Here is a 13,709-nt window from a genome sequence, read left to right as displayed (position 1 = left end):
TAAATCGCTTAGTATTTATTTATCAGGTGAACATAATTATTTTGGTTTCATGGTTACATTTGGTGACAGCCCTACCAATTCGTTTGTCGGTTTTGTAATTCGCTCGATTCAAATTTTTTGTACCTTGGAAACAAAAAAATTCAATGACGGCCTTTGTATGCGAACTTTCCTTTGCTTTTCGACGGGGCATGAAGTTGATCCTGGAATTTCACAACCACGAATAAACTTGCGATATTGCGCCGTTTGATGTGTGGAAATTAAACTCTGCGCCGTGTCAGTTATTCATAATCAGAGAAAACCCGATATAGGATTGACCGATGAATATTTATAGTCTATTAAGTCTTTGATCGTCGATATTTAAAAATAACGACTTTATCATGAGGTTCCATACCGAAGAGTACTTCACATATTAATCCATCAGCCGTCCACCTCGCCCACGTAACGTATACTCGCGTACTAATGCCATAATTGAAATTGTGCAATTGCGTGCGAAACGACGCCAACGAATTCATTATGTTGCTTTTGCATTCGTGAGTAGTGCCTCTTCGTACTGGACGCGCGGTCCGAAATAATAAATTTTGTTGATGTTTTAATTATTTTATGTGTCATAAAGGTTAATTTTGGGGATAAAAACATTTCTTTATTGCGTATGTTATTATTTTTTATGGACAAATAATGTTAATTTATTAATCGTGTACACCAGATATATTGACATTTAAATATTTGATGATCTAGTCATTGTAGTGTAGTAACCGCGGGACGGTCGCGTTTGAGTATCGATAACCGAGCGAATAACTGACGTGACGGTAAAAGCAGCCAACAATCCTGAACCCTTCGAATCAGCAGCAATTTGTTAAGTGCCCGAGCCATTTTTGCCCGAGACACGATCGCGGCTCGTTGCGCTTCTGTACACAATTTCATTATCTCTGCCCGCCGCCGCCCGCCGCCCGCCGCTACTCGCGCCCGGCTCTACTATTAACTTATGCGATGCTGTATTCAGCTATGGAAATTTTCACTGAGCATATTTTTTACAGTTTTTTTAAACAAAAACATGCTTGCTTTTAATAAAACGATGTTCACTTAAATATATTTTTTTAAAGTAAAAAACCACAAAAAAGTTCGTTTTTTTTCATAACATATAAATGTATCTTTACATTAAATGCAAATAATACGAAAGAAAATATATAAGTGGCGCTACAGCCCCTACGAAATTGTATCAATCCATAAAGGTGCAATTACAATCACAATATCGATAGGGGTGCAGGGTGCAGGTACTTTAAGAGATGGACTTTCCAAATCAATTCCGACCCACGCGATCTGTCCCATCCACGCAATCACTTAAGGATTTTATGAAGCGGAATGATTAAGATGTTTTGTCGTGCTTTAATTTAAACCGATAGTCGAGGGGTATTGAGCCATACTCATGTTAAACATATTGTGACCGGAATAGCTATTAACGGATTAAATAGTAGGTACACTTTTAATGTTGTTTCGATATTAAAAACGAGGGACGGTAATTGATTATTATAGTTCTTTGTTTTAGAAAAAACTCAATTCAAGTTTGTTTGTTTATGATATATCTGATTTTCAGGTCAAACAATATTAAATGTTTCACATTTTTCTATTTTTCTTCTTATATTTCTTATAATAGGTATGCGAAATTCTGAAATAATAAAAACTATAAAATATTCTTAATTTGTTATTTATACGATTTCCATTTCATTCTAAATGGTAAAAAAACCGAATGGATGTGACCTTATTCGACATATGGCTGGCATCTATATTACAATGGGATCTTTACACCCTATTTCGGGAGCGACAAAATCGATTACCAATTCGATATGACCCTCTCATGGTTGTTACTAGAAAAGTGTATTTTATCCACATTAATAAGGCGACAATACTGGTTGATATTAAAATTATTAACACTTATTATCAGGCTTATTCTAAAACCATAATCACTATTATATGCTAAAAGTCCTTATCTTCACGTAAAACTTCACAGATTTCATAAGACCGCAATGAAAAATCTATTTGGCAGACAAAATTCTAATTTTACATTAGGGAAATGTAACGTTCTAAAACCGAGGTTTTCCCTTCCTGCAGTTTTCCGGTAATTTTCGGTCCTGTGAACAGTGGTAGGAGCGAATCACTGCTATTATATTATCTCATTAGATACGCCGCGCCGCCGTGCGCCTCTCTTTTCTTTTCGCCAAATAAATTTGTTTCTGAGCGGCTGATTTCTCTATTACGTTTTTGATACTTATTGCTTTAAAAGAACGTTTTGTGTTCGTTGATATTTAGTTTTTTGTTTTATTTTTAGTAAACGTTAATTGTAGAATTTTTATTTCAAATGTTTTTGGTAAAATATATTGTTTGTTAAAATGTATGTAGGTATTAGCATATTAAATATAAATAAATTTCACATTTTTTTACACAAAAATATATATATAATATCTTATACGTATAAGTATATATATGTAGAGAGTGAACTTAACCATAGGCAATAAATTTATATTACAAATATAGTTTGCAAACACAAGTTTGTTGGTGCGCGAACTGAACAGGTTTGCCGTTCCACAGCTAAAGTTTCGATAACTTCACAAGTCTTTAATAATAGGTTTGCACTTGCTTTTAGGAGAACTTTAAAAATTTTATAAGATCATAGTAATAAAGTATTATTAAAAGCTTTTATTGAAATATATATTTTTATAGAATTATAAACATTTATTCCAAAACATAAAGGCAAATCAGCATACAAAGTGAGACATAACGAAAAAATTCGACACACTTTCAGCGTAATGTAAACCAAAAAGAAAACTGGTCCCAAAAGCGTACCCTGGGGAGGGCCGCGCTCCGCAACGGCCCGATACAGACACGACGACTGGTGATTAGGCCCCTTATCCAAGAGATAGCGACAGAAACTGTACAAGACTTAGCAACTAGGACCGCTTTCTTATTTCCTCCGACTAAGCATTTTCTTACCGTGGTGGACTTTATCTAATACTTCTGTTTAACTTAAATTTTCTACGTAATTTTAGTGGTGGTTTGGATTTCTTAAAATTACGAGCACTATTGTCTTATTGTTTCAAGGAATATCATATTTGGATATATCATTTGTGTGTCAGATGAAGTGAATATATCAAGGCAGTGCATTAATGAGACGTCTCACTTCTGATTTATGTCATTACATGCGGTACACTCCGATTTTTCTGCTCGATAAGTCCGGGTGACGATCGTAAATTGAAATATGATAGAGTCGAAGTAATAAGCTTCTATAATCGTATCGACCCTTCGACTGCTGTACAAACTCTGTAGCATAAATATTAAGTTAATTTAGTCGTTTTTTTTACTATGTTTTGGTGATTTATTTTAATTTTATCACATATATGATTTTATAATAAACAATTCCATATTATGAAATATTATATCCCGTAATAATAAATTTTAACAATGTTAAGTTATGAAGTATTCTCCTTGAATCGTTTTTGCTTAAATTGCATTTGAATAGTTGTTATAAAAAATTAAGTATGCTAATTATGTACATACATAATCTTAAAACTACTATATTCTATTAGAATATTATAAAGTAAAAACATATTTCCCAGTGAAAAATATGATAGCGTTCAGAAAATTATTTTCTTCACAGTTTCAAAGCATAATAATATCTTTTGCTAAATACCAGATTAGATTATAATTTTAGAATTTCCGTTTCCTTACATAGATCTTAAAATACTTTTATCCTATACCATGTACAAGTCTTCTATCTCAATTTCGACCTCATTTCGGATTCCAATACGTGATTCGTCGGTTCGGAAATTATTCGGTGAAAATTCACCATCTCGTTAGAATGTGCGATCCGGTCGGGCGAGGCGAGCCAACCGCTTGATAAATTGTCTGGAATAATAATGATGAATTGCAACTAGTCGGATCCTCGTGTTGTTTCTAATCTATGGACTGGTTTTTACATTACCATCTTAAAAGGTGGGAAAATTGTTTTATTTTTAACTTTATTTTTGTTAGAATGTTTAAAATTACATCGTTATAATTCTTAATATTACTGCTTAATAGATATACGGAACCAACTATACTCAATATGTTACATATATTACAGTATAAAATTTCTGGTATGTGTATCGATATACCTCGTTTACAGAGAACAAGTACTTTACCATCTCTGAAAAACATTACTTTCTTGAAAAATAATTTAAATTTCAATCCAATTTTTTATATGATTCCAAATTAGCGACAAATCTATTAAGAGGACGACTCAGGCCCATTTAATTAGTGACAGGGTTTTATCATCCTCTCTTTGCGTCTTTTCTTGAGGAAATTCGATTCTTATATTAGAGGTTTATAATATATAATAACTTTATTCTTCAAGTTAAATATGAACAAAAAAAATGTATTGTTGACTATAAAATAGCAATTTATATTAGTAGTTGTGCCGATTTCGGCCTAAAATGATCTCTTATAAGATTAGAAAAGAGTTATCCAATTGCTTTAAACATTTCGAAAATCGTACAATAATTTTATATTTTTGTAAGTATATAAATTCAAGAAAACCGCGGTTGTCACTTTTATCATATCGCGTGTTCGTGGTTAAAGGGAGGTAAATACCGTCTATGTGAAGTATAAAACATTCGTGTGTATTTTACGCTTCAGAATTCAATGTAAATTTCTTGTATTCTATTTAGTTTTTTTTTGGAATTTATGAAATTAAAAGAGTTAGAAAGGAAATTGTTAATTTTTTATATATAAACTTTGAGTTTACTGTCTTTTAAATAATATATCCGACATACTGTGAACAAAAATAATGTTGTTGATAATTTTTCTCGAAAGAGAACCTAGTGTTAAAAATCTCCGTTCCTCACTTTTCGACTAGTTTTTGAGACGTTATGTGTTAAGCGCGGAACTTAACGTAACGTCACGCTTTGTTTTGTTACCAGACTGAGGAAATAAAAGAAAATATTAAATAATACAGTCCCCCAAGTGGGAATCGAACCCACAACAATCACCTTTACAGTCTCACGTGAAAATTAAGAATCTATATATGTTGTCTTAAATATTTTTATGATATTTTTATTTTATTTCCCCTTTTCATAGATTTTATCTTCCAAAAAATCCATTTGAAAGCAGAAGTCGTCATTCAAGTTCAATTATACCGAGTGCCATATTCAATTAGCCATCAAGATTCGAGGGTAATCATGACTTTTTATTTGATTAATGGCTCTTCAATTCCATGTTCTAATTGAAGTTTTCGAATACACTAATGTCACCGTTTTAATGTCCATTAGTTAAATGTTGGTTTTGGTTTAATTTTTATGAAAGCAAGTTTTGATTTAACTGACAAAGCAGTTGAATTTTTCATATAGAAGACAACAAAGTAAAAGTTCTACCAAACGAAAAGTAGATTTTAAATAATTTTGTATACGTAAAAAAACATCTAACAATTTTTTACTAACACTAAGTAACAAATAGCTAAGAGCTAACAAAATGTAATTTCCCAAACTCCTACAAAATCAATCACAATATGACGTGAATAGTTAGAGTCAAACAACTTCCACTTACGAGCATATGCATAGCTGTTAGCCCCCTTTGACTCGCAAGACGTCAGCGCGTTTAAGCATCAATTAATTATTAAGAAGCTTCCTTTGGGCTCTTTGACGGGGACTGCAACAATATGGTGGTCTTGATTGCCTGCTTTGTAAATTGCATTAGTTGCGCTTATGTTTTCACTGTTGTTTTAGTAAATATTATGTAAAATTTTGAAAAATTAGGGCTAATATTGCTTCACAATGTATCTCACATATAACAGACAAGGCAGAGGGAACCTAGTGTTAAGACACTCTATTCCGTTGTTGAATGTGTTGAAATTCAAGGCCAAAGTTTGATTTTTTAGCAGAGCAAAGAAATAAAAAAGGAATAAATAATAATTAATTTCCTCGAGTGAAAATCGAACTCACAACCGTCGCTTTTACGGTCATATGTTTGAGCCACTGTGCCACGATGGTCTCATGTATATCATTTTGCATTTAATTACAATATGGTATACTTTTGGTACTATAGATAATATATATATGTGATGAATAGAATTACAATGGAAATCTTGTTATTATCACATAATATTTTCATATATTACAAATGACATGAAAGGTGAAAATATCTTGACCAAGCAGTGTTATAAGAATGGAGGGTAGTTTCGACGTATTTGAGCAAACATATCGTGGGCTGCCTTTGACGGCGGCGCCTTCGATTGTCACTGTAAATCCAATTTTCGCTTTATATCGCACTCGGGGTGATGCAGTAATAGACTCGATATAATTCGTATCGAAAAGTACTCCATTTGAATTGATTTAAAGTTGTAATGGGGGAGGACTAAAATATAGCAGACTTTCTTTTGTCACTTTAATATTTATATGGTTTTTATGTTCTTTATACGAATTTATATGTTTTTTATGCTCCTTAGTCCATACTAAAAAAGGATTTTGGGCGATCATATTTTTTGTCTTAAAGAAATTAGCAGGAATTATTATTAATTATTATTAATTATGTAGTTCTAAGATATATATGAATTATTTAGTATGTTCACATATTAGAAAGTAACATAAATTCAAAAGAAATTTAAACAAATAAGTCCATTGTAACTGAGTTGAATATATCGTTGATACAAAAAAGAAATTCGGTTATGTTCGGCCGGGACCCGGGGGTGCTAAAATTGCATTCAGCTACCCATTAACGCCTTGTCAGATCGGATTGCGATTTACGTTTTGATAAATGAGATAAAATGCATTTGGAGTGCAGACACTGATATCAAATGTTGCTAATCTTGGTGCACTTCCAGTGATGTTATAAGCTTCTAATGACTAATAATATACTTATATTAGCCATATCAGTTTATTCAAAAATACATGGAGGAAATATTAAATTTTACTAATTTTCGTCAGGACCTCAACATGGCAGTAAAATATAAATATTCTTAAATATATAAGCTAAGTTTTAATTTAAAAAAAACATTAAGATTGTACAAAAAAAATGTACAGTTACTTACACCTGTAATATGTTACACACATTCGAATACGGTTTCCAAATAAATATAGGTTTGTAATTTGCACAAAAACTACAGAACATTTATTTTCGTTTGCTATACACTTTTCCTATTGTCACGCCGAGTTAATGAAAGAATTAGCCTTCATTACAAGTTATACGATTCGTTAAAGAGCTCCCCGAACCTTACCGTTACGTGATCTCGTGTAATCTGTGATTAGATGCCATTGCCATATAAAATGCTCTTGGAACTTTCGATAATATTGATTTTTGTATTGTTATACTAATGTAATGATACTTACATAAAAGTAATTGTTTTCTTGTTTTTTTTAGAAAATATTTAAATATATATTTGAATATTTAAATTCACAACCGATTTCGTCAATATTGTAAACAAAATTCTATTTTTAATAATAAATACAGTAATATTAAAGTATAATACTATTATTCATTAATAAACAAACTTAATAAGTTTGTTGAAGAACAAGTTACGTGAGAATTCAGGCTTAGCATAGTGGTCTTAAATAAGTTGCTATTAATAAACGTACATGAGCGAGGCTCCTGACTTCTAACTTTAATGCATTAATTAAACCGTCCTGCCCGATCCCCGAAAATCGTCGGGGAACTCTCTGTTTAAATTAGTGGCAGAATTAATTTTCTTTTTAATTCGTCTCCCCAATTCAAATAAGATTCCTTTTTTTATAACTCCGCTCTACATAAAAGGGTAGCCCTGGATAGGTCGCTCCACCATTCACTTTTAAACGCTAATTCCTTCTTCCTCCAAATACTGATTGGACAATATATTTAACAATGCTACCGACACGGTTCTCTGCGAAAAAATATATCTTACGAATTTACCTTTTTCCAGCGCTAGAATTTCTTATTTTCTATTTGGATGTTAACAAAGGTAGGAAGATTCATGGGTCAGTCACTCGTTAATGATTCTAATACAAATTAGTGGAAGGTCTTGTTTAGCTTGCACCGGTTTCTGTTTTTAGTTTACGTTTTTCCGGTTATACAAGCATATTATGGTACACTGGCCGTGGAGCGCCTTAACGGAAGGTCGTTTGCTGCGCTGCCAGCCTCCCAAGATTAATGACGTTGCGTCAAGACAGTTTGTAAGAGACAACCTAAAAAAAGTCTACAGTAATTAAGTTACTAGATAAAATTTGGTGAGATTTTTATAAACTAAATCCAAACTTTGCGTATAAATGTCATACAATAGAACTAGTTATAATATATGGTTTATATTTTCATAAGAAATAATATCTATTAATAGAAGATTTTATTATTAAAAACCGGACATCGTATAATATTTAGCACACTTCCCAAACTCAAATATTATTGAGTGGTCTATAAAACTGGTAGAACAAGACAGCACGTGACATAACACGTGTGTAAGAGGAGGATGTGGAAATTGTAAGTTCTTTGAAAATTCGGTGGTATTTGCTTTCTTTCCATCGTTTTATCGGTCGTTATATTTTGATAGAGCCATTCTGGAGGATGCCGATATAACGTTTATGTTTTGGTTTTCGGTGCGGTTGGACTCTCTCCACTCTGTTGCGTCTGATATAAATTATTTTTTAAATTTTATACTACAGAAAGAATTTAGTAAAAGAATCGTAAAACTATGATGCTAAGAAAAAAATGTAGAGCATTTAATTTGTGCTATAAACATTTATTTTTATTTAAAGTAACTGATTAAATATTTAGTATTAATGTTAAATTTATTTTCTTACCAACTTATAATATATATAACTTAATAATATACAATGTAGTAAGAAACCAAGTAGAAACGTGGACCTAAATGTACATACCTTAAAAGTTTTCGAGTGATAAATATCCTGGAGGGTTCCCGAATATAAAATTTGTACTGTCGTGTTCAAAATGACTAAATTAAATTATTTTAGTGATATTTTTTTAGTTTTATATATACAAAATAATTTACAACAATTATCTGTGGTTGAGATTTTAAATACACATGTAATTTTTACAATGAAAGTGCATCTACCGAAGCCTTACATAAAACAATAACATTTTTAACTAAAAACAAACGTTAGGACCTTCTTCCATATAAATATTAAATTTAATTTAATTGTTTATAAAACTTGTAAAAAAAACCCGATCAAATAAATAGCTTCAATAGAAAGGGAAGGTGTACGTAAGTGTAGTCCTGCTATAATAACTTGGCGAGACCCTCTCGCGAAGATGATACAGTGCGCATTGCAACTATATATTCCGATCGTCGTTCATGTTCGAATTGCGCTAACTGTAAAACATTTTAAATGCCATACCTATATATAAGTACCTTTCTATTTTACTAAGAAAATCTATATTTTCACATTTTTATGTACTTATTAAAAATAGATTTTGAGTAGAGTACTCTAAATTTGGTGAACATTTGTTTTAAATAAAAAAAAAATATTAAAATAACTGAAAAAGTCTAGTATTATACAAATTAAGCCCAGTATATAACCTACAGCTTAGTACTTTATTACTACGCATTAAATATCATTATCGTCCGCAAATTTTGTTAAATAAACCCTTTATGCTCGGCCTCTATTGTGATATGATCAATAGAGTATATGAAAATGCGTTCAAAATTCCCAATAATAAATTATCCGCCTTGTCCGCTTACCTCGGGTTAACCGGCTTTTATAAACTACCCGGGTAATTTATAACTATTACGGTACCGGGTAGAAACGATCACGTGATATCACTTTATAGCATATTCGTTGGGTAAATATGAGCGAGCCGTACATATGTAAGTGCTGCACGGTTTACATGAATTCGCTTACGGTGGTTTTATATTTTTAAAAGCACTATTTAGATTCAATTAGGTTGATACTTAAGTAAGTTGTATTAAAAGGACGTAGAGTATTTATAATTATGTATTCCTGTCCACTTATATGAGTTACTATCTTCATACATATATGTTTTATCGGGGATTTAACATATAATCCAAATATGTGTATTTTTGATTTGCTCGCCTGTCTCATGTTTATATTTTACGTTGATATTCATTTATGAAGCTAAACATATTAAATTATTAATTCTAGTTAAATAAATATATTCCCCATATAGAAATAACACTTACACTAAATGACAAATACCATCGAAGCAAGCATTCCTACTACCTCCATACAAAGTTTAACAAGCAGACTATACAATTTTCGGTGAAACTAAAATATATTAATGAATACTTTAATTTGCTTATCTAAACATTAGCCGAGCAAGAAACAAACTATCCCACCCCGCTACAAGTACGTACTTAATGTAATCGCGTTCAATATCCTTTGTTCACTTTCAGACTCATTAAAAAGGCGATGCAATTTAATGAGTTGATAGTGTGCGTTAACCCTCGCTACGTTTGCGAATACCACTATCAACGACAACACAATCCGAACCTTAGCTTTATTGACGGAAAAACTAATTTTGTACGGCGTCATCAGTTCGTGTAATACTTTAGTGTATGTGGGGGTCGAAGATTAGTCGCCCACGCCTACTATCGGGAGCGCTGAGCGGCTGATGGTACCCTGGAGTGTAGTTACAATTAGAGTGGTGCCCACAATGAAGTGACGCGTAATGCTGGCCCTTGTCTTTGTATGTTGATTGCGCTGGAAAGAGGTCGGGCTGAATGCGCCGTTTTGGCATCCTCTTCCTCTGGCTAAATGCTTGCCTATTCAAATTTATTATGGCGTTCCTACGTTATATTCGGCATGGAATATCGTGGATGGTTGAATTGGGTTATTGTGGATTGTATTTGTAAGTATGTTTAATTATAGTAATGTTTCATAGTCAGTTTTGCGTTTACGTTGTTATCAGAAGAAAGAAATATTTTTTATGCATATATATAGCATTAAAACACTATGCTTTATTTATAATTTATATTAAACTAGTGGACCCGAACGCGGCTACGCCCGCTTGAACTATACGAATATTTATTAAATATATTTATGAAATTATTTTCAGTTTTCGATAGAGAGACGCGTTAAGCAAGCTCATTTTGGGTGACGTTTTCTAATAACAAAATTTGCAAATCGTTACTTAGCAACGGCGGTTGTTATAAACATGGCGGAATAAATTGCATGTCAAATTAATAAGTATTTTAATATATTGATATATATCGAAAATATTACAAATATGAGAAGAAAAAGTAGCCTATGTTCATCCCGAGACCTTCAAGCATCTCTGTATGAGTATTTTATCACATTTAAATTAGCGGTTTGGCCCTGATTGCGTAAAAGACAGACAGACAGACAGACAGACAGAGTTACTTTCGAATTTATAATATAGGTATGGATAGCAATTGTATGTTTAAACAAATTCTTCTCCTTTTGTTTACAATGTAAATATTAATAAAAATAATCAGAATTAGGATATTGACATTCTTTTTCTCATCGCTATAAGTTTAACATTTTGATGGTATATGTAATAGAAAACATGAAATTAATAAAGTGTTACCTATTGCCTCATTGGCGGAAGTAACTATTATATTTTGTAGGCAAACTTTAAAATAATAAACCTAAATGCAAAAAATAAAAACTTTGCAAAAACTGCCTTCATCTATTCATACGTTGGCCTTAAGATTCGTATAACGGTTTGAATACAGCCATAAAGCTATATAAAACAGGTAGGTAGGTATGTAGGTATGCTCGTTGAAAAAAGTGGACGAACGGGAAATATAACGTAGGTATTTTTAGACGGGCTCCGTAGCGGGGAAAGGCTTACAAGCCACTAGCGATTGGACGATGTCGACGGGCATTGTCAATTGGAAAAACGCCGAGCGCTTTTAGATGCGGCTGTGCTGGTACAACTGGGTTAATTTAAGCTTTTTTTTTATTAGTTATTATGAATTATTTTAAATATTTAAAATTTAAAATTGTTAATAAAATATTTAAGGATTTATTTTTTTGGTTAACTTTTTTTGTTATGAGTAAAACTTGAAAAATGGTTGAAGATCAATCAAGGTTAGTTAATCAACTTTTTTTATTTTTTCTATCCTCTAGAGTTATTTATTTAAATAGTTTAAAGTTAGATACTGCTTAAAAACGAGGTAACTGCCCGTTCTTCTGCAAAGTAAGATTTGTAGAGTTTCAATTTCGAAGAAAAAATCTATCAATATTCATAAGAGTCTTATAAAAAGTATTAATTAAAGCATCAAATATACATTAGCCTAATAATATAAATTTTTAATTTAGGTAATTAGAGTTCAAAGAATAAATTGTTAAATAAACAATCAAAATGTAAAGCTTAAAAAAAATCAATTAAAAGAAAATAACTTTTGATATTTATAGTGAAGTTATCTCGTGCAGCATTTACAGAGGGCTATGAAAGGCAAGGTTTTATCGCGTTGCCACGGCAACGACGCTGCGTCGTCGCGATACCCTTCACTCGGCACATTGGAAAAACTAGTTTAGCCTTTTATGTTCGTCACTAGTAGGTCTGAGTATATCAATTCTTTACGTATTTTCCAAAACTAATTTTGTAAGTAGGTTTTTAAATGTGTACGTATGTGTGTATTTTCTTTTATAATTTACCAAATTATTAATATTTCGATATATATTTTTAGAAGTATTTTTGGTTATTCAGCATTATAACGACTTTTGGGCCTGTCGTAGTTCAGGGACAGAAACGTGCGACTGTAAACGAGGCGGTAATGGGTTCAATTCCCACTCAGTGGAATGAAATAGTTAGATAATATTTAATTTTTTTGGCTCTAGTAACGAGGCAAAGCACGTTGTTTTTTGATATTATGGTATATTATTTTATTGTTTTAAGCTACCTAAACTTTTTAGGTGGCCTGGTTTTTTTTAACTAATAATATTTAGGAAAAGAATCAATAAAATAACACATATATAAGTTGATATATATAACTGCCATCCATCACACCATGTTGATAATATAGTCTATTTACGCATCAGAGACGGGGACCAGTTAACCCTTGAATACGTACGTACTGAAATATTAACGCTCGTTGTAGGATAGGTACACGCGGAAAAACAAAGTCGAAAACTGGGCCCGCTCGCCTGTAGGCCCGTCGCACGGTCTCAAAGATTATTTGAAAACATTGAATTAGCATTAGAAAAATGTTAGGTATATTATTTAATCTGTTTATTTATTAATGAATCATTTCAATGTTAATTTATATGGGGTGACTCTAAGTACACATATATTTATCTATATGTATAATTTGACAAATTGAATAAATAAGAAGAAGTTGTCATTTGATTATTGATTACCGAGTTAACACTTTTAAATTATTTATGGAAAAAAAAAATAATTTATGAAATAACCGAACAGCTAAAGTTTAACAAATTGCTTAAAAACACATTAATTTATTAAATAATACATAACGCGAGCAATCAAGTTTTTTAGTCACACACAGCATTTACACATACTTTTAGTCAATCTTCTGGCTACTTAATCTTTGGCGTCCGCATGGCGTGTCGGTATTGAGTGGAGGGGGGCGGGAGTCGCGGGCCCTGGGGACCGCCTCCCGAGGGAGCAGGGAGGCGAAAGGTTAAAAGGGAAAAGTTATAAGAGACCGCTTGTTGTCAGTGCGAGTTCTTCGCGAACATTCGATTGCCGAATGCGGTTTTGCCTTTCAATGGTTTCTATTGCTTTTCTATTTCCGTCTATTGTTATTGTCGGTGATATTG

The 13,709-nt window shown here is 32.1% G+C and overlaps 1 protein-coding gene across 8 annotated transcripts in view; it reads left to right on the top strand.

Moving 5' to 3' along the window:
- kn (EBF transcription factor knot) overlaps positions 1-13,709 on the top strand; it is a 45,222-nt gene that overhangs the window by 17,966 nt on the left and 13,547 nt on the right. The window lies entirely within an intron of this gene.

Source organism: Heliconius melpomene, chromosome 18 (genome assembly GCF_056956725.1).
Source record: "Heliconius melpomene rosina isolate 202511_hmr_F chromosome 18, ASM5695672v1, whole genome shotgun sequence".
In the NCBI taxonomy this organism is placed as follows: Eukaryota; Metazoa; Arthropoda; class Insecta; order Lepidoptera; family Nymphalidae; genus Heliconius; species Heliconius melpomene.
The sequence above is the reverse complement of the archived record's forward strand: the minus strand, read 5'-3'. Positions and strand labels throughout refer to the sequence as shown.